At 42.2% G+C, this 24,875-nt stretch overlaps 2 long non-coding RNA genes and 1 pseudogene across 7 annotated transcripts in view; 1 reads left to right on the top strand and 2 right to left on the bottom strand.

Moving 5' to 3' along the window:
* Nucleotides 1–7,117: 7,117 nt before the first annotated feature.
* LOC114486928 (uncharacterized) lies at nucleotides 7,118–8,668 on the bottom strand. 2 transcript variants are annotated; one of them, XR_008618240.1, is made up of 4 exons: nucleotides 8,601–8,668; nucleotides 8,014–8,049; nucleotides 7,756–7,810; nucleotides 7,118–7,281 (listed from the first exon to the last, which is right to left on the bottom strand). It is a non-coding gene; the product is annotated as an uncharacterized lncRNA (long non-coding RNA). The 2 variants fall into 2 exon arrangements; XR_003681370.2 differs by having other exon boundaries at nucleotides 8,014–8,108; nucleotides 8,601–8,664.
* Nucleotides 8,669–9,674: 1,006 nt separating this feature from the next.
* LOC102993795 (ubiquitin-conjugating enzyme E2 D2-like) lies at nucleotides 9,675–10,583 on the top strand (annotated as a pseudogene).
* A 2,010-nt stretch (nucleotides 10,584–12,593) lies between these two features.
* LOC102994069 (uncharacterized) overlaps nucleotides 12,594–24,875 on the bottom strand; it is a 30,181-nt gene continuing 17,899 nt past the window's right edge. For 2 of the 5 annotated variants that reach the window (XR_008618235.1, XR_008618238.1), the window contains 3 exons: nucleotides 21,426–21,583; nucleotides 18,439–20,256; nucleotides 12,594–13,998 (listed from right to left, as the gene is read on the bottom strand). This is a non-coding gene — a long non-coding RNA (uncharacterized lncRNA). The remainder of the gene's footprint in view (nucleotides 13,999–18,438; nucleotides 20,257–21,425; nucleotides 21,584–24,875) is intronic. The other 3 variants (XR_008618236.1, XR_003681267.2, XR_008618237.1) reach the window with 2 other exon arrangements.

The raw sequence follows: 24,875 nt of genomic DNA, 5'->3' as shown, positions 1-24,875 counted from the left end.
GCTTCACACAACTAAAGATATAGCCTTGGGTTTAGGGGGAAAATATTAACATTACTGTTATTTCATGTACTAATAGATGTTCAACAAATTTGCATAAAGTTTATTTGTATAAAAAAGACACCGTAGGGACTTCCTTGGTGGTGCAGTGGTTGAGAATCTGCCTGCCAGTGCAAGGGACACGGGTTCAGTCCCTGGTCTGGGAAGATCCCACACGCTGAGGAGCAACTAAGGTGCGCCACAACTGCTAAGCCTGCACTCTAGGGCCCACGTTCCGCAACTACTGAGCCCACATGCTGCAACTACTAAACCCGCGTGCCACAACTACTGAAGCCCACACGCCTAGAGCCCGTGCTCTGCAATGAAGAGTAGCCCCCGCTCACTGCAACTAGAGAAAGCCCGCATGCAGCAACGAAGACCCAACACAGCCAAAAAAAAGAAAAAGACACCGTGAGTTCAAGTTGAAGGTAAAAAAGAGTAAGCACACTTTGCTCTGTCTCTTCCACTCATCCAGCTAAAAAACCTAGAGAGAATGCAGGGAACAGTCTAAGGACTATGAAAAGTAAACAAAAGCAGGTAAATTGGGGAAGACCAGAAATCACAGTAACAGAGAACTGGAGTTGAGTTTACCACTTCCTTCCCCCTTTTGCATCCCCCAACCTAGTCACAGCACAGCTCCAAACCAGGAAGTACATATCTGTGTGGACAAAGATAGCTCTAGAAGTCCTGTAGTTCAGGCTGGTGAAGAGGGAAAGTGTTCTCCTGGTAGTGACCAGTGGTGGTGGCAACAGGTACCTAAAACTCTAAGGGAAACTCACTTTCCAACTGGATGATCTGTGGTCCCAAGAGAATGGGGAAAACAACCTTTGCTTTTTTTTCTCTCCTTCTCTCTGTCTTCCTAGCAATTGATTCTGGATGGGTCAGGGAAAGTGTGCAGCAGAGTAAGGTAAATAAAGCCCCAGATTTCTGGTGAGAGGACCACAAAGGGAGCCTAGGCAACTGAACAATACTGATGAGGTTACAGAAGAGGATTTTGGAAAAGGGACCTCAAAAAGCTGTTTCTGAACTCCTGAGCTCACCCCCGAGCTGCACGTGCATGGATCTGATCCTAAGTAGTGTACTAAAATCTTTGACAACTAAAGTAACAGTCCTCTGCCCATGCTTCACACTGGCCACATACAGGACAGATCCAAATAGAGTGCAAAGACTTTAAAAGTGGAACCGACATAGAAACCACAACCCACAGAAGGCTAGATGGAACCTGTGGTCTGAACTAAACTGGGTTAATTGCCTACCAAAGCAAAAAAATCAAAATACTCCATAGGATTTAAACAAGACACAGAGTCTCACAATATTATATTCAAAATGTCTAGGATATAATCTAAAAGTACTTGACATATGATGAGCCATGAAAATCTCAATGTACATGGGAAAAGACAATGAACAGATGCCAAAACTGAGATCACACAGATGTTAAAATTATCAGATAAAGAATCTAGGACTTCCCTAGTGGCACAGTGGTTAAGAATCCACCTGCCAATGCAGGGGACATGGGTTCGAGCCCTGGTCCAGGAAGATCCCACATGCTGTGAAGCAACTAAGCCTGTGTGCCACAACTAATGAGCCTGCGCTCTAGAGCCCGAGAGCCGCAACTCTTGAGCCCGTGCACCACAACTACTGAAGCCCACACACCTAGAGCCCACGCTCTGCAACAAGAGAAGCCACTGCAATGAGAAGCCCACGCACCACAACGAAGAGTAGCCCCCGCTTGCTGCAACTAGAGAAAACCCGCATGCGTCAACAAAGACCCAACACAGCCAAAAAAAAAAAAAATCTAAAGCAGCTATTATTGGAATTCCCTGGCAGTCCAGCAGTTAGGACTCGGTGCTTTCACTGCCGGGGCCCGGGTTCAATCACTGGTTGGGGAAGTAAGATCCCACAAGCTGTGAGGTGCTGCCAAAAAAAAAAAGCACCTATTATTAAAAACCTCCAACAAGGGCAAACACTCTTGAAATGAATGGAAAGACAGAAACTCTTAGCAAAGAAGTAGCAGATATAAAGAGAAACCAAATAGAAGTTTTAGGGTATGGGAATTAGGAAGAGGGTGAGAGAATTGGGGAGATGTTGGTCAAAGGATATAAGCTTGCAGTTAGAAGACGTCTAAGTTCTGGGGATCAAATACACAGCATTGTGATTATAGTTAATATAACAATACTGTATTATATACTTGAAAGTTGCTAAGAGACCAGATCTTAGATGTCCTCACCACAAAAAAGAAATGATAATCATGTGGCATAATGGAGGTGTTAGCTAATACTACAGTGGTAATCATATTGTAGTATGTAAGTGTATCAAACCTACACCTTAAACTTACACAATGTTATATGTCAATTATAGCTCAATGAAAAAAAGAAAGAAAGAAAAAGGTGAAGAGGACACTTTTAGAAACTGTTTTTATTGGGTTCTCTTGGGGAGCAGTCATTTCCCAGAGAGCAACAGCCCAAACATTCAAATAAAAATAATTGAACTGGAGAAAAAGAAAGACAAAAATTTAAAAAAACCCAAACAAACAAAAACAAGCAAACGAACAAAAAAGAATTGTATGTTATCAAAAGGGTGAAGGTTAAGGCTTCTGAGAATGTATAATGAAATCCGAAGTAAAAGTGAAATATTTTTCCCCAAAGTTTAAACTGCCCTTATGAGATACATATATTTAAACATATTAGAAGGGAGATTTAAACTTTGAGAAGATACATATCTAGGTAGACATCTCAGAAGAGCTGAAAATTTAAAGAAGGTAGAGGTAACTTGGGATGGATTCTTTACTAGATTTGATATTTCACTTAAGTACATGTGTATACTTCATAGCTAAAACCAGCTGTGGCTGGCAAACAACTGCCCATCAGTCTAACTGTGTAGTGGAGATGGCTGCAAAACCTTGGGAGAAAGATAAATTAGCATTTCAAACTCAGATACTAATACAAAATTTTAAAATGCTAGAAAGTAGTACCGTTCTTTAAATAAATTAGGCAAAAAGTTTTTTAAAAATTTTAGAACTGAAAATACAATAACTAAAAAGAAATCTTACAGAAGAATGTAACAGAAGAGTCAATGAACTTGAGAATAGATCAATAGATACTATGTAAATTGAACAGCAGAGGGGAAAAAAAAGATCTCCTCCCTGCCAAAAATGAACAGAACCTCATGGATCTGTGAACAATACCAAAAGGGCTAACATTCATGTCACTGGAGTTTCAGAAGAGGAAAGAGTGCATTATTGTGTGTGTGTGTGTGTGTGTGTGTGTATGAAAAACAGTGGCAAAAATTTACCAAATTTGGCAAAGAAACAATAACCTAGAGATTCAAGAAGGTCAGCAAACCCTAAACAGGAAAACACAAATGAACTTGAATCAAAATCCATTACAATCAAATTGCTGAAAACTAAAGACAAAGAAAATCTTGAAAACAGCCAGAGAATAACAATGCATTGCTTGGGACTTCCCTGGTGGCCCAGTGGTTGAGAATCCGCTTGCCAATGCAGGGGACACAGGTTCGAGCCCTGGTCCAGGAAGATCCCACATGCTGCAGAGCAACTAAGCCCGTGTGCCACAACTACTGAGCCTGCGCTTTAGAGCCCACAAGCCACAACTACTGAGCCCATGTGCCACAACTACTGAAGCCCACACGCCTGGAGCCCAAGCTCTGCAACAAGAGAAGCCACCGCAATAAGAAGCCTGCGCACTGCAACAAAAAGTAGACCCCGCTCGCCACAGCTAAGAAAAAGCCCATGCGCGGCAATGAAGACCCGACAACAAAGACCCAATGCAGCCAAAAATAAATAAATAAATAAATTTATTACCAAAAAAATGCATTGCTTATAGGTAAACAAAGATTCAAACGACTGTGGAGGCAGAAGGAAGGATAACATTTTAAAGTGCCAAAGAGAGATGTCAGCTCAGAATTATATATCCAGTGAAAATACCCTTCAGAAATAGAGAAGAAATAAAGACATGCTCAGATAAAAGGAACTAAGAGAATTTTTTGCAAAAAAAAAAAAATTTGCTCTAAAAAGTTGCTAAAGGAAGTCCAGATGTGAGGGAAATAATATCAGAGGGATATTAAACAACATACTTTTAAATAATTCATAGGTCAAAGAGGAAATCTCGGGCTTCCCTGGTGGCGCAGTGGTTGGGAGTCCGCCTGCTGATGCAGGGGACACGGGTTCGTGCCCCAGTCCGGGAAGATCCCACATGCTGCGGAGCGGCTGCGCCCGTGAGCCACGGCTGCTGAGCCTGCGCGTCCGGAGCCTGTGCTCCGCAGCGGGAGAGGCCACAGCAGTGAGAGGCCCGCGTACCACAAAAAAAAAAAAAAAAAAAAAAAAAAGAGGAAATCTCGAATTAGACAAGATTTTAATTTGAATGAAAATGAAATTTGAATGAAATTGGGAAATATTTTAAACTGAATGAAAATGAAAATATATTACAAAATTGGTAGAATTCAGATAAAGTGGTGTTTAGGGGCGATTTTATAGCATTAAATACCTGTATCAGAAAGGAAGAAAGCTTTCATTATCAATAATCTAAGACTTAAGAAACTAGAAAAAGAACAAAATAAACCCAAAGCAGTCAGAAGAAATGATAAAAGCAGAGATAAAATTGAAAATAAAAAACAATACAGAAAATTAATGAAACTAAAAAAGGTGGTGGTTCTTTGAAAGGATAAAAAACATTGATAAATCTCGAGCAAGACTGAAAACAAAAAAAAAGAGAGAGAGAGAGAACACATCAATTACTGATATCAGAAATGAAAGAGGGGATTATTGCTAGATAGTGTAAGTTGGTGCACTATTTCCAGCATCTCACAAAGTATAAAAGGCAGTATGGAGATGAAAAAGCATGAGCTTTGGAGTTTCCAGACATGGGTACAAATCCTGGTGCTTTTACTAACCAGCTGTGATAGAAAGCCAACTTCTTCACCTTTTAGGTCTTAATTTTTTTTTACGTAAAATGAGGTTTGTAATATTTTAACTCAAAGACCAAAAGATAAGATTTAAATTAGTAGGTTAAGAGCCTGGCACAGAGATTGTGCCCAACAAATGATACTTTCCTACTCACCCTCTCCTGTCAGGAATGACATTTACCAATAATAAGGATAAACAAGGGGAATATATTTCTTTGTTTTTATTACTAATTATATAAATTCATTATTAGATAGTTTTTATATTTAAAGGTTTCCAATACCACCTTACTATGCTGAGCAAAAGTTCTATTTTGCATATCAATCTATTTATATCTATTTAGCATTTATCTATCTCTCTACCTCTCTATATATCTATGGTTAAAACTAAATGGGAAATCAAATTTAATGCTACTTTTGATAATTTTGTTTGATAAAATTTTCAAACCTAGTGTCCACTGAGGGAAGCCCTAGTAGTAATCACAGCATTAACGTGTCCAGTAATATGTAATTTTACAAAGTCCACACTAGATGGCAGATTTTAGACAGTATTTTTGGGGTCACTAATTATTAGGGTTTTTCTACAATCCTGGAGCTTAGCCAGTTGATACCTCCTTCTGATTTCCTTTTTGTGAGTGACAGTTCAATTATATTGGTAGTTGAGATATTTGGGAACCTTTTTGCCAGATAGTCAAATTAGAAGAGGCATGTAAAAGGAATGAACAAATACCAATCACTAAAACCCAAACAGCTAGATCCACTTTTACAATATTTATTACTTTTGGGGTTTTTCTGGCCACACTCCATGGCTTGTGGGATCTTAGTTCCCAGACCAGGGATGGAACCCATGTCCCCTGCAGTGGAAGCGCAGAGTCCTAACCATTGGACCACCAGGGAATTCCCACTATTTATTACTTTTTAAAGAAAAAAAAGTTACATGCTATATTTTAGTATTACAATTTGGGAGAGAAGGGTACATGAAAGGTAAATATTAGCTGGAAATCTTTCTGAATCATTTTGATGACTTCAATAAATTTTTTAATGCAACAGTCTGTTATTTTATCTCTTCATTTTTTCTTTCCTCTCTACTTTCATTTTAATCATATTTTAACAAGTCTTTAACAAGAACATACTGTGTACAAAGAACTGTGTAAATGGGGGGTGAGGGAGTTGGATGTAGGGAAGCGGGGACTGGATCTTGCATTCTAAGCAATCCTCTCCCCTTAACGACACTGTAGTCTTACAGGGAAAATAAGACAACTACAAAAATACCACAGTACAGGGGCTTCCCTGTTGGCACAGCGGTTAAGAATCTGCCTACCAATGCAGGGGATACGGGTTCAAGCCCTGGTCCAGGAAGATCCCACATGCCGCAGAGCAACTACTGAGCCTGCACTCTAGAGTCCGTGAGCCACAACTACTGAGCCCGCGTGCTGCAACTAATGAAGCCCACGTATCTAGAGCCCGTGTTCCACAACAAGAGAAGCCACCACAATGAGAAGACTGTGTACCGCAACGAAGAGTAGCTCCCACTTGCCGCAACTAGAGAAAGCCCGCACGCAGCAACGAAGACCCAACGCAGCCAAAAATAAATATAAATTTAAATAAATTAATTAAAAAAAAAAAATCCACAGTACACGTAGAAAGTGAGACATGCCCATAAAGTAAGTTTTACCAGATGTAAAGGAAAGGATTATCTGATTCTGGGATAAGTAGTGAAAAGGGATGAAAATGACATATATTGAGGGCGAATTATATGGCAGGTATTGAGCTAGATGGTCAACATATGCATAATTTTTTTTGGCAGCATCCCTGGCATGTGGGATATTAGCTCCCCAACCAGGGATCGAGCCTGTGCCATGCCCCCTGCAGTGGAAGTGCGTAGTCTTAACCACTTGACCTCCAGGGAAGTCCCGACATGCATGACTTAATTTCATATCACTTTTTACCCTGTTAGACGTTAAAAAAAAATTCCCATTTTTCAGGAGAGGTAACTGAGTCTTGAGAAGAATAAGTAACCAAGGCAAGTTTCCAGTTAGGAAGCAGCAAAATCTAGGGTTGAACCCTGGTCTGTTTGCTTCTAAAGATAGCAGGTGGGAGAGGTAGTATCTGTTACTATTTTTATTTTTGAAAGTGATTTATTAGTTTTAAGAAATAGAAACTTTATGTATGTGCATTGTAGGATAGAAGAATTATAAGAGATTGAAAGGCAGGAAACAGACATTCAGTACAGCATCAACACAGACGTAGAGGCTGGAGGAAGAGAAATGGTGGGCACTCAAGCTGACTGGAATGGGCTGCCTGTAGGCTGATCTTAAGTTCTCAGACCTAAAGAATGTTTTTAAAAGAGAGGAAAGAAAGACATTTAAATCTGCACAAGGAGATTTAAAACCTGTGTCAACACATCTGCAGGAGATTATTTCTAGGATTTCTCCATTTGACCTTGGTGTCCTGCTTCTACTGAGCTTCTGTTCTGGGTTTCCCTGCTGCCTCTACATTATGATATGTCCACTCAGAGGTGAATGTACCAACTCCTAAGAATATTGGTACTAATGCCTATCATTTATTTTCAACACATAGTTTTTGAACCCCTACTATAAGCCTGCCCTAGGTCATAACTGCCAACATAAATCAAATGGAGGCCCTGCCTCATAATTATGTCTTACTTGGGCCTCCCTCAAATGCCCTGTCAAATTATGAGCTCCTCTGAGGTTCATTTGTAATTTCCTGTAGTAGAGCAGAGTGGTTAAGGGAATGACTTGACGTCAGACAGACCTGAGTTCAAGTGCCAGTTCTACTCACTGTGAATTGTGGAAATGTGATCACACAGAGCTTCTGTAAGCCTCAGTTTTCTTCTCTATAAATTGGAGATAATGATAATATAAGTATACATGGGAAACACAGATTGGTTGCTATATCTACTTTTTTTTGACAAGGAAAAACTATTTAAATTATGCACTCAATTCAATTGGTGTATTTCAAAAAGTGCAATATTTTTCTTCATTATCAATAAAAGGAGTTAGAAGTTAACTTCAAAGAAATAAGGAAATGACAAATTACCTGAAAAGTCACAGTCACATATGCATTCACTGCATCCTAGAGAAGAGGGGCAAGTTAGGTTCACCCACTTTCATGAGTTTCATCAAATACCAGACCTATTCATGGGTGGAAGAGAAAAGGCAAATTTTTTAAAGAAGTATGTTATTAAATGAGGTATTTGCAATTCCTAAGAGTACCAGGTGGGGAGTATGTTTTCTAAACTAGATCTAGGAAGTACAATATGGACTCAGTCTGTCCTCCTCCCCTCCAAAGGCTGTTCACTTATTAATGAATTAAAAAACAAACAAACAACAAAAAAAACAAGATAAAAAAAAACAACAACAATAATTTCACACATACCACCAAAACAGAAAAATAAAATACTAAGAGGTCCCAGATTACTCTCCAGGCAGGAACCAGTGGTTCTAGGCCCAACAGTTCAAGCCTAGAATTCATCTGTTACAAAGTCATCATAAACATGCCTTACTTCCAAACAGAAAAATTTTTGTAACAATAAAAACAAAAACTAGTCCTGATCACTTTTCTAACATACTCAAATTTAACTAGTATTTAAACTGAGTCGGGAGAAGAAAGAAATCCATACTTACGGGCCAAGGGTGAGTGCAGGGCATTTGTCCTTGCCCTCATGCAAGGCTGAGACATTCAGCTGCTAAAGAAATAATTAGTCCTTTTTAGTCAGACAGTTTATTATTTCTATAGACAGCAATAGCAAGATCCGCAAAGGTGCCAGCTCCCTGTGTCCTTTGCCCCACAAGACAGCACTAAAGCAAAAGGGGTCCGATAACAAGGCAACATGGGTGATAAGGAGCTCTGGTTCTGAGGAACCAGTTTTATTTATTTTTATTTATTTATTTATTTATTTATTTGGCTGCGTTGTGTCTTAGTGGTGGCATGCAGGATCTCTTGAGTTACGACAAGCGAACTCTTAGTTGTGGCATGTGGGATCTAGTTCCCTGACCAGGGATCAAACCCGGGCCCCCTGCATTGGGAGTATGGAGTCTTAGCCACTGGACCACCAGGGAAGTCCCAGGAACCAGTTTTATACTAAGCAGTTTGAGTATTTCCTGCTAAGCAATTTTATAGCATGCAGCTGTACCCTAAAGTGTGGGGAAGAGAGGAGTTTCAAGGCAGACGCCCTTATATCTTACCAGAACCTGGGAGGCAGTAAGAAATTGTCTCATAACAGCCTCGGAAAGATATAAAGGAGGGTGAGAAATGGCCTTGTAGCAGCTCCTCCCAAGCCTCCCATTCTCTCATGTTCTGAGAGGATTATGGGGCATTTTACCAAGACTTAGATCTCCTGAGGTGAAACCTTGTCTATGTGGGCTATATGGATATTTGCAAGGACACCTGCACAGAGCAGTTTCCCTACAACTTCACCCCCTAACCGTTCACATCACCAGCCAAGAACTCTCTTTAGAAACATAGGCCACCCCATCAGATATCCTAGTTATACAAATCCTTTTAATTTGTCCTAGACAACAGAGATACAACAATCGATTAAACTTAGAGCAGCTGCTATAGTCTGTGAATAGGACTGTGAATAGATAAAAGGAAATCGGATCGGGTTCGAGAAAGTTGATCTTGTTCTACTGTCTGGCGTGGCAGCTGTTAACTCCTGCAGTCAGCAGCTGCTGGGAAGTTTCTGAGAGGTCTTAGATTAAGATTCCCTATCGGCCAATGGTCAAGTTGGAGGTGGCAGTCTGCCTTAAAAACCAGCCAGGCCGCCCGCCCGCGCGTCCCTCGGTGCCCCTGCAGCAAGCAGTCCCTCCAACCGTCCGACCCAGAGGCGCCGGCCGAACCCGAGGCCTGAGCTCTTGCTCCCTGGCGGAGGGATCCGCGGCGGCTGAGGAGGCGGCGCTGAGCCTAGACGGAAGAGGCAGCTACCGCGGTGGCGGTGGCAGCGCATAAAGGGGCCGCCGCCGGGTGATGCGGCGACCCTGCGGCAGGCTCAGGAGCCGAGTGGGCCACGGCCCCAAGTCCGTCCCGCCGGACCCGCGCTCCGGAACTCCCCATCTTCTCCAGCCGACCCGCGATCACCGAGGCGGCCTCGCGCCCCCTCGCCCCTTCCCCGTCCCTCCTCTGACCCTGTTCCCGCCCGGGGGGCCGCCTCCACCCGCCTCCCGCGATGGCTCTGAAGAGAATCCACAAGGAATTGAACGACCTGGCGCGGAACCCCCCAGCACAGTGTTCAGCAGGTCCCGTTGGAGATGATATATTCTATTGGCAAGCTACAATAATGGGGCCAAATGACAGTCCCTATCAGGGTGGAGTATTTTTCTTGACAATTCATTTCCCAACAGATTACCCCTTCAAACCACCTAAGGTTGCATTTACAACAAGACTTTATCATCCAAATATTAACAGTAATGGCAGCATTTGTCTTGATACTCTACGGTCACAGTGGTCTCCAGCACTATTTCAAGAGTACTTTTGTCCATCTGTTCTCTGTTGTGTGATCCCAATCCAGATGATCCTTTAGTGCCTGAGATTGCTCGGATCTACAACACAGAGAAAAGTACAACAGAATAGCTCGGGAATGGACTCAGAAGTATGCAATGTAATTAAAGAAATTAAATAAAGATAAATAAATAAAAATAAAGATAGGGGAACTCTGAAAGTCCTTTTGATTTCCATTTGACTGCTTTCTATGAGCCCAGGCCTCATCTTCCCCTGTGCACATGTTTACCTGATACAGCAGTGCTGCGTGTTGTACATACTTGGAACAACAAACTAGAAGTACTGTACTTCTGTACCAACATTGCCTCCTAGCAGAGAAGTGTGTGTGTGACAAGCCAGTTCTCCAGGCATAACCTAGGTGTGAGACTAAAAGCTTTCCTTATTGACTTAAATTTGGATAATGGCAGAGTGAGGGGTGGTGGGTATGGTGTGTGCTTGGATGGGGAAGGAAAGCTCCACTGACCTGTAGGAGATTGTTTTTTAAGTGAAATCCCATTGAACTCAAAAAACAGTTATGAAAAGCAAGGCGAAGAACATGAAGCTGTTTCTGTATTCATTTTATTCCAAAGGACTTAATGTCTTAGGTGAAAGTTATGACCAATCAGATTAAACTCTACCTACATCCTGTATTTTAAGGTCTAAGTTTACCTGGTCAACATTTAAACGGATTGGAGCTATTAGTAAAGTGTGATGGGCTTTGTTTCCAACTCTTTTACATCTCCCCACCCTTCAACCTTTGTCCTTCAGCCCCTCTTTCTCTCTTCCATATTCTTTGGTTTGTATGTGGTTTCTCAGTTAATACATAGCTAATAGCTCTTATTTTTCTTATGTTTTTAACTGCTTAGGTCTATCTGGATGTAAGGTTGAAAATTTATTCGATGGAAATATTTGTGTATATTTAAAGACCCAATTGCTCCTCTGGAGCTTGTATGTTCAAGAATGATTAATCTGTGTAATAAACTGATTACTACAGTCATTACATTAAAAAAAAAAACTAGCCAGATGCTCTGCAGATCAGAGCTGAAAGAGATGAATAGACCCTCCCCAGTCCCATCCCTCCCCAACAGTTAAGGTTGTCCTGTGCTGGCTACCACACCCAAGTGCTTGGCATCAGTCCCCACAGCAATCATGTCACCCTTTTGCCAGTTGTCCCCATGTCTTATTCACACCATATGCCCAGACTTGTTCCTAGGTGTCTCAGTAGTTTCTTCCTTGTACCACCTAGAACATCTACAGTCCTCTGATATGTGGGCAACACTAGAAGCACTTTGGAGTTGTCATCTGACATCCATGATCATTATCATCATTATCCATAACCGCCCAAATTTAGCAAGCTTAGCTGGGCAGCAAAAGGACATCGAGTTAGAATCTCCCACCTCCTGGCTCTTCTTGGATACACGCAAATTCCAGTATCCCAGTATCCCAGGAGGTAGACTTGGGAGAAAAAGAGTGAATGAGTTAATTACACAGTCCACGTGCCAAGACCAGCCAGGTCCAGTGCCCCAGACTATGTGTTCCCAAATTCCCTTTGCTACTTGACTGCGTACTTTGGCAGTTTGGGTATGTGTGCCAGGCTTCCTTTCTCTCAGGTGCTGGAATCACTGGAGCTTATTTTTAGGCCCAGTTCTGACTTGTAGATGGATTGCTGCCCTGTGCAATAGTATATTCAGGTGGCTATGGTCCTTACCTGGGAAGCTCAGGTCAAATCAGCTTGCTTCCATTGATGTTCATCCTCCAAGAGTCCTTTTCCATAGGCATTCACATGGGTCACAAACAGAGGGCATGGGTCTTGTGCAATCTTATGCCCCATTTGGCCCCTCTGAGCTGAGACTTGATCATCCAACTTTCCTGCTGCCAAGTACCAGACTACACTGCTAGCCCATTGCCCAATGCCATGAGTCAATGAAAAGGCAACAAGGCATATTTCGGGAGGCATTTTTAGAGCAAACATCACAACTTAAACTATGCTCAATGAGCAGAGTTCCCTTTTCCATGCATAGTTTTACAGTTTTCTTTAAAGCTGCACAGCTGTACCATTCCAGTACATTCCTGTATAGGGGGCCCCAAGACCACACCCCAGGTTCAATGATTCGCTAGGAGGACTGACAAAATTCAGCACATAGTTGTACTCACAGCTAAGATTTATTACAGTGAAAGGATACAAAACAAAGTCAGCAAACAAAAAAGGCAAATGGTGCAAGGCCTAGAGAAAACCAGGCACAAGCTTCCAAGAGTCCTCTCCCAGTAGAATCACACAGGACAACTTAATTCCCCCATCAGCAAGTTGTGCCAACACATGTGAAATGTTACCTCCTGGGGAAGCTCATTAGAGACACTGCCCAAGGCTTTTATTGGGAGCTGGTCATATAGGCACCTTCTGCCTAACACATACCAAAATTCCAGACTCCCAGGAGGAAAGTAGGTATTTAGCATAAACCACACTGGTTGTACAAACAGTTTAAGTACAATGAACCACTCTTAAAAGTTCTGTGAATGGTGGGAACCCTCCCCAAAACACATCCTAGACACCAGGCCAACCTGTAAGCAGGACTTTCCACAGATAAGCAGGCTCTTGGCCCTTGGCCAAGGCATCTTTACAGCAAAAGTATTATCAGTAGGACCTCCTGCAGCAGGGTGAGAGCAGCCTGCAGTACTGATCTCAGTTATGCCCTTTCGGGGTCCTTTACTTAGCCAATTAAAACTAGCACCACTGAGTTTCCCTGGTGGCGCAGTGGTTGAGAATCCGCCTGCCGATGCAGGGGACGTGGGTTCGTGCCCCCGGTCTGGGAAGATCCCACATGCCGCGGAACGGCTAGGCCATTGAGCCATAGCCACCGAGCCTGCGCGTCGGGAGAGGCCACAGCAGTGAGAGGCCCGCATACCACAAAAAAAAAAACAAAAAAAACAATACCACTAACTATACAGATCTATCTGAAAAAGCCAGATGACTTCATCCTTAAGCTTCTGATTAACTTTTTTTTTTTTTTAACTTAGCCCAAGGCATCAGTTCAGGCACAGCCAGTAAGTTGAAGCTGACCTGAAAGCTTTCCAGGGCTGAGGTAGTATGATAGTCGGGGCACACAGACAAGTACAGTCCCAGAGATCGCAAGTGGTAACCATAGAAACAAAGAGTTCACAAATGTTGGGGCATGCCAAGCAGGACATACATTAGTCAGGCAGCACAGGTTATCAGGGCCCCACGTGGCCTTGTATTGTCAGATCTCCCACTCTGGGTTCTCAGTCCAGTCCAAATTATGCAGTTCAGTCCTTGATTTCAGAGGGACTGCCTGAGGCAAGTCAGTTCCAAACAGTTTTACTTGTCTATAACATCAGTTCAACAGCTTCACTAGTGTGGACAACATCTATAGATGTTGGAAAGTGCTGGCACTGGGGTCACCCCCTTCCATCTCAGTGCTGGTAAGGTGTGAGCCTAGGCTCAGCAACCAGTTTAATTCAGAAAACTCGCAGCTTGAAAAGGCATATAGTTTTTCCTTTAGGAAGAGGGCAAGGTTTCCAGGAACAGTTCTGAAAAACAAAGATCATTAATGCCCTTCCCCCCTGCCTCCCCATCGCCAGGTGCTGGGGTTTTACTTTTTCCTGCATCATTACAAAATCAGTTGTGTCCTGTTCATCAATGGTAACAACATTTTTTCAATTATCGCCTACTCTCATCTAGACCATTCACCTGGAAAAGTTGTATGCAAAAGGCATAAAAGCATTTTCACAGAAAAACATTTTTGTATAATTTAACCAGAAAGACCCATCATATTCGAAATGGGTCAGAATGAAATCTTAAATTTTTAAAAGATAATTATAATGGGCTTAATAACCTGCCATCCCTTTTGTCCTAATCATTTATCCAGGGAGCAGCCTAGAAAAGATCAGTCCCTTTCTGGGGACAGCTGCATTTAATAATCAAACTGCCTTACTAAGGTGTGTATACCAGGAAAAAGGTGAGAGAAGTAGTCAGGCTATCAGACCGCCATTGCAAACTGCAACTAATTTAGAAAGCTGAATACAAGTCAACAGCAGTGAGACGACCCTGAAACGGGGTCCAGAGTCTGACTTGTTAGTAGTGGGTGGAGGTGTCACACTTCCTAGCTTTTGCAGGAATCCTGTTAGGAATGCATTCAGTCTCTGTATCAGAAATATAGAGCTGATCAGCAGCTCAATTTCACACGGCCCCGTCAGAAATAAGCTCTTTTCTGTGGGCATTTGTGACCCAGATGGTCCAGCCAGCATCCATGATGTTTCCACAATTTAGCCCACAGAGAAGTGTCCTAAATGTGTAACTATTCCAGAATCTGAGTTTTATTTTTTAAGCAGAACTTCGTCAGCTTTTAGTTTGGCACAGCTAGTGCTGAGGCTGAAATAACCCAGACCAGGTTTCAGCTTAGAGTCAGGTCTAGACAATTAAGCGTCAGGATTCCAAAAAAGCCAGCAGCTTTTCTTTAGCAGCATATTCAAAGCCCAGATACTACAAGGCCAGAGAGCCATGTTCCAAGTCCAACTGACAAGTGAGGCTTTATGACACCCTTTTTATCTTGTCAGCCTTAGAGTCCAAAAAGACCCACCCAAAAATATGCACATCAGGCTGGAAAATCATCAGGCTTTATGGATCAGACATCTGATTTTACAAAAGCTCATTAGCAACTCAAATCTGCTTTGTAAAACTCCAAAAGTGTATTTCTATCTAGAGAGTGCCTCTCTTTTCATGTTGTTTCATTTTTTTCCAGAAGTTACAATAGGCACAAAGTATAACAAATATCATCAGTTACAGAGACTGACTTTGTTTTCAACACTCAAAAAAGAAAAAAAAATTTCAATCCACCCACCAATGGCAAAAAGCAAGTATTTATTTGTATGTCCCACTAACACTTTTTCTTTGCAGCTTTCCCTGACTGGGATGATCCCTGTAGCATTTATGAAATTATAAACATATAATATTTTCCATCAATTTTTATCCTACATCCAGATGCAAAAGCCACAAAGCACAAAGCTATTTCAACACAGCGCACCCCCCTCAACCTTTAAATGGAAATTTACTCAACACTCTACCAGTAAATTTAACATTTACAGGATTAACATTAGAGCTACCAAGGAAGACTCTCAGCTGGAATTGGGGGCAGGAGAGGGAGGATAGGGCTACTGAACCAGTGATGGTAACTAGGCTGAAGAAATGGCTGCAGTGTTTTTTTCCCCTTTCCCCCTCTGGTTTGCTTTGCTCTAGCCATGGGAACTGACCTAACATTTTTTTCCTTCCACTTGGAAAAAAGAGCAATAGAAACTTTTAATATTTCTGGGTGACCCAAACTCACCTTTGGGAATTTTGGGGCCCTTCTCCTCCCACATGAAGGAGAGAACAAAATACAGAAAGGTATCACCTTTTCCCCCTCACTTTAGCACATTTTAGCACAGGCTGCACTTTTGCCCCTCGCTTCAGCCAGCACAGCCAGAAACAGCCAGGAGATCCAGCAAGCCAACTCTCCTGGAGTTGGATCTATCATTTTCAAATTCCACAGGTAACTTCTACCTCTCAGAAAATACTGCTGTTTCATCCCGTGAATGACTCAACAGCCAGCATAGTTAGTACTAAAGATGTGTTATCCCTCACTCCTTCACCTTTACTTTTCTCAAGCTGCTTTTGCCATTTTTCGGTGAGTCAGAGTTGGGCTAGCAAATCCCATTTCTGACACCAACTGAGTTGGGGGTCCTCAAGACCACCCTCCCCCAAGGTCTGATGATTTACTAGGAGGACCGACAATGTTCAGCATATAGTTGTACTCACAGCTAAGATTTATTACTGTGAAATGATACAAAACAAGACAGCAGATAGAAAAGGCACATGGAGCAAGCACATTAGAGCCCAAGGCTTTATTGGGGGACTGGTCATGTAGGTACCTTCTGCCTAATACATAGCAAAATTCCAGACTCCCAGGAGGAAAGCAGGTATCCAGCATAATCCACCCTGGTTGTACAAACATTTTAGGTACAATGAGCCACTCTCATCAATTCTGTGGATGGTGGGAACCCTGCCCAAATCACATCTCAGACACCAGCAAAAGGCCAACCTTGTAAGCAGAACTTCCTAAGGATAAGCAGGCTCAGATCTGCTATGTTAACTCTTTCCTACACAACCCCATTGACCTTTAACTTAGCTGGCATATCCATGAGGCATAGACATCCTTAGGAGCTGTAGTGTACCCAGGCCCCCAAGAAGCCTAAGGTGATAGCATAGATCCTACATCTGAGATAGCCACATCTTCCTAGTAATTATGTAGCTGTGAGATTCCATTAATGTTCAGTGTGGTAGGTTGAATAACAGCCCCCAGAGATTTCCAGGTTCTAATCTCTGTAACCTATGAGTGTTAATTTATGTGGTAAAAGGGATTTTGCAGATGTGATCAAGTTAGGGATCTTGAGATGGGGATTAGCCATTTGGGCCCTAAATGCAATCACAAGTGTCCTTAACAGAAAGAGGCCAGAGGGAGATTTGACTATAGAAGAGGAAGTAGGAGAAGTAATGATGGAAGCAAGAGTCTGAAATGATGTAAGGAAGGGGTCAGGAGCCAAGACCCTCCAGAAACTGGAAAATGCAAGGAAAGTGATTCTTCCTTAGAACCTCTAGAAGGAGGGCAGCCATGCCAACACCTTTATTTCAGTCTACTGAAACCCATTTTGGACTTCTAGCTTCCAGAAATGTAAGATAATTTTGTATTGTTTTAAGCCACTAAGTTTGTGGTACTTTGTTACAGCAGCAATAGAAAAGTAATACACCAAGTCTTACTTCTTTCCTGGATATACCATTTCCATTTCCTAACGCATGCTTGCTGGGCAATACCCACTTTGTTGACATTTTTATATTTGACCCATTCCCGAATGGGCAGGTCAGAGAATCACATCATGTGTATGGCTTAGTTAGCTTCTCAGGGTCCATCAGCACTCAACAACAGGCCAATAATTACCCCTCAAATGGAGTATACCAGGCAGTGGTGTTAGGAAAATGCTGTGTCCAAAACCCTAGTGGGCACCAGTGCCTAGTGCCACAGATGCAGTCTACTGCAAGCACTGTCAAGCACTGATAATGGAAGCTCAAAAGGCTCATTAGAACTAGCCTGTCGAAATAGGAGGGCAGTCTGTATAGCCTGCTAGATAGTTTCCTTATGTATCGTCTTACTACCACTTCCTTAGTCAGTATAGTTATCTGCTCATTCCCTCCTCCCTTCGCCTGGCATCCTGTCCTGCTCTACTGGTACCACATAACTGAGCTGAAAGACCCAGGTGGGCTCCTAGTTGTATACTCATCCCACTAGCACTGTTTAATTTGTGGCATTTCCCCACTGGGAACATTCCTAATAATCAAGAGAAGTATATACATATGCAACACATCTGTTCCCACAATACATTCAGAGGTATCAGTTACAACCACTTGGGTGTGTGAACTTTTCACTGAACAAAAGATAATACAGACAAGTTTCAAGGGCCACAATGGTATGGCCTCTTTTACCATAGGTAAGGTCAACTTTTGGCAGGAGTTACACGTCTGACAGGACATGGTTTTTTCTATGACTGCTGGAGGACTTCAGTGTGGTAAATTCACCTTCATTGTCCCCAAACTTTTGTTTTTGGCAAGAAGCCTCTATATTGTCAGTGTTGACTAGTCACACCTGCTGGCAAGCATCTGCTAACATTGCAATAATGCCATCAAGACAGAAACTTTAGATTTGTCAACCAACAGACATTATTTACACAGGAAACACTTTGGACACCAAAAAACTTTTCTCTAACACTTTATAAGCATTCATAGCACAAAAAAGTAACGTATCATTTAAATTACACATTTTTACAATGGTACATTAAACTGGCTCAGAGCCTTAATTTTTAATTTGATTTAAACATTGCTTTTAGTCTGATGACAACACCAATGGTGCAGAATTCTGGAGATATGTTCAAAGCAGCACTCACCTGCGGCTTTTCTTCGGTTCCAGAGTCTCCGAGGCAGTCAATAGTGTTTTGTCAAATGCATACTTTAGGTTTTTCTGTGAGAATGCAGAACACTGCATGTACTCGACAGCCTTCAGGTCACAGAACAACATTTCAGCAGTCTGCGGAGGGAGAGGTTTCTGTGTTCTTGGCAAGCTTCTCGGTAATAGAGGGTATCACATTTCTGAGATCAGTTTTGGTTCCAACAAACAAGGAGTCTTCAAACAATGGTGAATTATCTCAGGTACCCACTTTTCCTTCACATTTCCAAATAACGGCCGAAGACCACTGAAAAAGACTAGAAATATATGTTTGTGGATAGCTGAGGGGTTGTTCTGTCAAATTTTTTTTGTCCTGCAGGATCAAAAAGTCCATAAGTGTATGGTTTTCACCAGTTACTGACTGCATAGTTGTCAGAAACCATGGAACGTATTCAGACATTAACTTATTGTTGTATAGCATATCAAGACACATCTTACCAACAACACCATCACTCACAACACAAATTGTCTTCATTGCTGAAATATTTTTTACTCCACTGGAAATATTCCAAATATAATTTTGAACTCAGCTTCTCCACCTGATTTGAAGGACCTACCTGTTTTTCTGTTTTTTGGTTTTTGGTTTTTTTTGAGGCAAGGAATACGACTGTCGGCAGACCGAGAAGATGGCAGACTAGTGGCTCTGATAAACCATCTTATCTGGGTCTAGATGCCAGTTTCTTTTATAGAATCGGAGAGGGAGAGGAGGTGAGGAAGTAAAGTAAAAGGGCCATCAGTCTTGCAAAACATCTCCTGGAATGACCAGCCTCAGTGAGAGGATGTGTTAGTTTCTTTTTTCTTGCAGCCATTCACAGGTGGGCAGGGTTTCCTGAGGCAGGCCATTATGTATGATTATAACAAAAGCAACAAAAAGCAAAGGTTAAAGTCAAAGAAACAGATGCAGTGTGGAGTCCGATTTAGCTCTTCCCTGTTATGATTCCCCACTGTCAATGTTCATTCCACAATCTTGTGGAAAAAGGGGTGACAATGTTCTAACTGCTCCATCAGATGGATCTTTCTGAGAGTGTCCGCCATTGGCGTCAGTGTTCCAAATGTTGAGATTTGTCTTTTTTTCCACTTTGGAAGTGTCTACTTTACACCTGTAGACTTAAAAATATTCACAACCTAAAAGTTGAGAGTTATCAGGAATTTTGAGGGCTTCAAGCCCAGGAAGCAACATCTCAAGTTAAGGAATTTAGCGTTTTTCTTTGTATGGGAAGATGCAAGAGTCTGGGCTCACTGAAATCATTTCTTTGATATGCACCACAGCTATCTGGAGCCTGTATCCTGTATTTTCACATCCTGAGTGTCCTCAGGGCTCACCATAGGGAGTGGCTGCAGTCTGATGGCTGCTAGATGGCAGGTATTCTTCACCTTCCCAAGTTTCCTCAGGGTTTATTAGCTCACGTTGGAGGGCTGCAATTGCACATGACTGATCCTCTCCTCTTGGTCAGGAATCTGACCAATATTTGGGAGACATTTCACGATCAAATTTTGTCCCACGGTGCTGGAAGCCTCATTCCAGGTCAGGCAAAGATTCTTGATATGCCACTCCAGGTGCTATTTTTTGGATTAGGCCCTTTTGATAATTAAAGATTCTCTGGATCCTCTAATTATGATCCAGGAGACATTTTCCCTTGCTGCTTCTTCCCACACCTAGATCATATTATTACAATTATTTTATGTTATAAAAGTGATCTATTTCCTTAAGATGTTTAGCCACAGGAGTTTTGTTGGAGGCCTGGTTACACACTGGGTACTGCAAGAGACAACAATTTCATAAAATAGGATATAAGTAATACAGCTAGTAACATTGACAAAGACATAGTGCAGCAGGGAGACACAAAGCACAAACAATTTGGAAATAAAGAACAAATTAAAACAATGATAGACATAAATATCAAGTCCACAGGGGAGCCAGGTGGAGACAACAAATTCTGGAAGGATCAGGTAGAGAGAAAAAGATAAATGTTTCGTCTTTGTTTACAAAGGCATACTTTATCAACTTGTTGTAGGTCATCGCATAAAAGAGAAGGTTTTTCTGAAAAACAAAGATTAAAGCCAGTATATTTCCCAAAGTCATAAAGTTATAAATCATATTCACCACTTTATTCAGTCTCACGTAATTAATTCCCATTGATCTGGATGAAATAATCAGGTTTCCTAATAGTTTTGTCATATGTTACCCAGTCCAGCGATATTATCTAAAGACTATCAGAAACTCAGATTTCTTTAAAAGTTCCTTTTTATCAGTCTTCTTGAAAATCTTCATTTTGTAAAAGCATCAGGACAAAACTTAAAATAGCATGGTTAAAGATTTGAGTACAATGTAATTAGCAGGAAACTTGGATATAACATTTTAGAATAACTACTGTTATGATTGATAACATATCAGGACATATCAGATGTTAGGGATTCCATATAAATTTTGGAATATCTATATAAATGACATTTATCCATACACCATAACCTAAGGTTCATCTCCAATCACCTGACAATGTTTTTGAAGTAATTTAACATACCAAATAAAATTAGTTTGACATCTCTCTCTGAGATGTCTCAGAGATGTTCTTTTGAAGTATCTCAGTCAGGTGGAGACTAAAAAGTTTTATTCAGATTTTGATATTTAGCAAGTTTGTTAAAAATATCAAAGTTTTTTTTTATTTTTGAATTTTATTTATTTTTTGTACAGCAGGTTATTAGTCATCCATTTTATACACATCAGTGCATACATGTCAATCCCAATCGCCCAATTCATCCCACCCCCACGCCCACCCCCCCGCCACTTTCCCCCCTTGGTGTCTATACGTTTGTTCTCTACATCTGTATCTCTATTTCTGCCCAGCAAACCAGTTCACCTGTACCATTTTTCTAGGTTCCACAAATATGCGTTAATATACGATATTTGTTTTTCTCTTTCTGACTTACTTGACTCTGAATGACAGGCTCTAGATCCATCCACGTCTCTACAAATGACCCAATTTCGTTCCTTTTTATGGTTGAGTAATATTCCATTGTATATATGTACCACATCTTCTTTATCCATTCGTCTGTCGATGGGCATTTAGGTTGCTTCCATGACCTGGCTATTGTAAATAGTGCTGCGATGAACATTGGAGTGCATGTGTCTTTTTTTTTAATAATTTTTAAAAATTTATTTATTTTTGGCTGCACTGGGTCTTCGTTGCCACGCGTGGGCTTTCTCTAGTTGTGGCGAGCAGGGGCTACTCTTCGTTGCGGTGTGCAGGCTTCTTATTGGGGTGGCTTCTCTTGTTGCGGAGCACACGCTCTAGGCACATGAGCTTCAGTAGTTGTGGCATGTGGGCTCAGTAGTTGTGGCTCATGGGCTCTAGAGCGCAGGCTCAGTAGTTGTGGCGCACGGGCTCAGCTGCTCCGTGGCATGTGGGATCCCCCTGGACCAGGCCTCGAACCCATGTCCCCTGCATTGGCAGGCGGATTCTTAACCACTCCACCACCAGGGAAGCCCCGTGCATGTGTCTTTTTGAATTATGGTTTTCTATGGGTATATGCCCAGTAGTGGGATTGCTGGGTCATATGGTAATTCTATTTTTAGTTTTTTAAGGAACCTCCATACTCTTCTCCATAGTGGCTGTATCAATTTACATTCCCACCAACAGTGCAAAAGGGTTTCCTCTTCTCCACACCCTCTCCAGCATTTGTTGTTTGTAGATTTTCTGATGATGCCCATTGTAATTGGTGTCAGGTGATACCTCATTGTAGTTTTCATTTGCATTTCTCTAATAATTAGTGATGTTGATCAGCTTTTCATGTGCTTCTTGGCCATCTGTAAGTCTTCTTTGGAGAAAATTCTATTTAGGTCTTCTGCCCTTTTTTGATTGGGTTGTTTGTTTTTTTAATATTGAGCTGCATAAGCTGTTTATATACTTTGGAGATTAATCCTTTGTCCATTGATTTGTTTGCAAATATTTTCTCCCATTCTGAGGGTTGTCTTTTTGCCTTGATTGCAGTTTCCTTTGCTTTGCAAAAGCTTTTAAGTTGCATTAGGACCTACCTGTCTTTATTAGCCTGAAGGGTGCCTAGTAAAAAAAAGTGGAAGGGGGTTTAAGCCTTAATTGAGGAGGTGAGCCAAACTGACCAGATGGTGGTGGGTAAGACCACAAACAGGAAGCACTGCAGAAAAAGTCTTAGACAGCAGGAGGGGCAAAGTTCAGCTGGCAGCTCACTCCACCAGACTGACAGTCACAACAGGAATGAAGGACATTGGTGGAAACTGCCCTACTGGCCCCTGCCTTCCCAAGCTCCGAAAGTGAGCACCTTGTGGTGCTTCCAGAAGCCGTCGTGAAGAAGCAGTGTTCAGAAGCAGTCCGGAGGCCCTCACCTATGCCTCCACCCTGCACCCCCATCCCAACAGCAATGTTCTGGGCGAACAGGTCAGGACCCCATCTAAAAAGGTTAGTGGGCCATTGTATAGGAAATGAAGGTATCAAACGGCAGACTGCTGTCAGTTACAGAAACATTCCCCTGGGACCCAGCGTTCTCCGTGTGTCACGTGACTTTTTGGAGGTACACGAAAGGTGCATAAAGTCAAATCACCTGACAGTCAATGCCTGTAGTGAGTGCCTTACCCCGGACACTTGGCGCCACGTGAGCCTCCATGGCCTAGAGGGGTTACGTTACATTCCTCCGTCCAATTCCGCGTCCTTCGTGCTTCACCTAAACAAGGACCCCCTTTGCCTAATTTCCTGCCCCCTGAGGCCCGGAAAGCCCTGGCCAGGTGAGATGAACAGCAGGGAGGAACGGACCTAAACGGAGCTGTGAGAAGCGCCTCACACTGGGCTGAATCTGACGCGCCCACGTGGCGACCTGGACCTATGGGAGTCCCCAGAGCGGTGACATCAGAAGCGCGGCGCCAGAAACCGCACGGCAGGCAGTGCCGCGGTGTCTAACTTGGACTTGGGGAGTCCTACGGCGTCCTTTATGCGAGGAGATTCTCTTCATTAACTCCACAAGAGTATACATACAAATACATTAAAGAACCAGTTCAGGGGGCTTTCCTGGTGGCGCAGTGGTTAAGAATCCGCCTGCCAATGCAGGGGCACGGGTTCGAGCCCTGGCCCGGGAAGATCCCACATGCCGCGGAGCAACTAAGCCCGTGCACCACAACTACTGAGCTTGCGCTCTAGAGCTCGTGGGCCACAACTACTGAAGCCCGCGCACCTAGAGCCCGTGCTCCGCAACAAGAGAAGCCACTGCAGTGAGAAGCCCGCGCACAGCAACAAAGACCCAACGCAGCCAAAAATAAAAATAAATAATAAATAATTTTTTTAAAAAAACCAGTTCATTTAACTTTTAAACGCCTTCAAGCATCACTGTTGAAATTCAACACATCATGATTCTTTTATTTCCAGAAAAATAGAATTCTTTGACGCTCTTTAACTGGTTTGGTAAAAATCTCTGCCTGTAAGGAAACTCTTTCCAGCCCAATTTACCATTTGCTCCCATATACTTGGAATATGATTTATTGAGGTTAATATTAGAACATTTTCAATGTAATTATGCCAAGGCAGACTAAACACCTAGCTGGGAAAATTCTTTGACTTTTAGTTCCAGGATCTTCCTGGTGTTTTCCAACTATACTCCAAAACCTATTTTTCTCCCAGTTTTACTGAGATATAATTAACATGCAACATTGTATTTTAATTATATCTTGTATTTAGTTTAAGGTATACAACATAACAACATAAGTTATTATGTACAACATAATAATTTGATATATATACATATATAGTGAAATTATTACCTCATCTATTTTTATGTTATCGTATTTTTGCCACGATTGTTCTCAATAATCCTATAGCATGCAAAATATGCTTGTTCGTTTCTGTGAGTTTCCAGGAGGAAATGCTCAGAAATAACTGCTACATTGTAGACATTCAGAAGAGCATTTTGTATAAACCAAAATTAATTAATCAGGTAAAGTGCTAAGAATAATATCTTAAATATATGCACTTATTTAGGCCGATGAAAGAAGGGCCCAAGAGGCGAGGCACAGGACTGAGTGTGGCACCAAGTGACCTCCGCACGCACCAACGCTCAGCTGGGCCCAGCGGGCAACTCCCGACCTCCAGAGAACTGCCAGATTGGGGATCAAAAACCCAGGCAGGAGGGAGGGAGACGCAAGAGGGAAGAGATATGGGGATATATGTATAACTGATTCACTTTGTTATAAAGCAGAAACACACCATTGTAAAGCAATTATACTCCAATAAAGATGTTAAGGGCTTCCCTGGTGGCGCAGTGGTTGAGAGTCCGCCTGCGGATGCAGGGGACACGGGTTCGTGCCCCGGTCCGGGAAGATCCCACATGCCTCGGAGCGGCTGGGCCCGTGAGCCATGG

This window comes from Physeter macrocephalus, chromosome 9 (genome assembly GCF_002837175.3).
Source record: "Physeter macrocephalus isolate SW-GA chromosome 9, ASM283717v5, whole genome shotgun sequence".
In the NCBI taxonomy this organism is placed as follows: domain Eukaryota; kingdom Metazoa; phylum Chordata; class Mammalia; order Artiodactyla; family Physeteridae; genus Physeter; species Physeter macrocephalus.
This window is presented reverse-complemented; position numbering and strand designations above follow the sequence as displayed.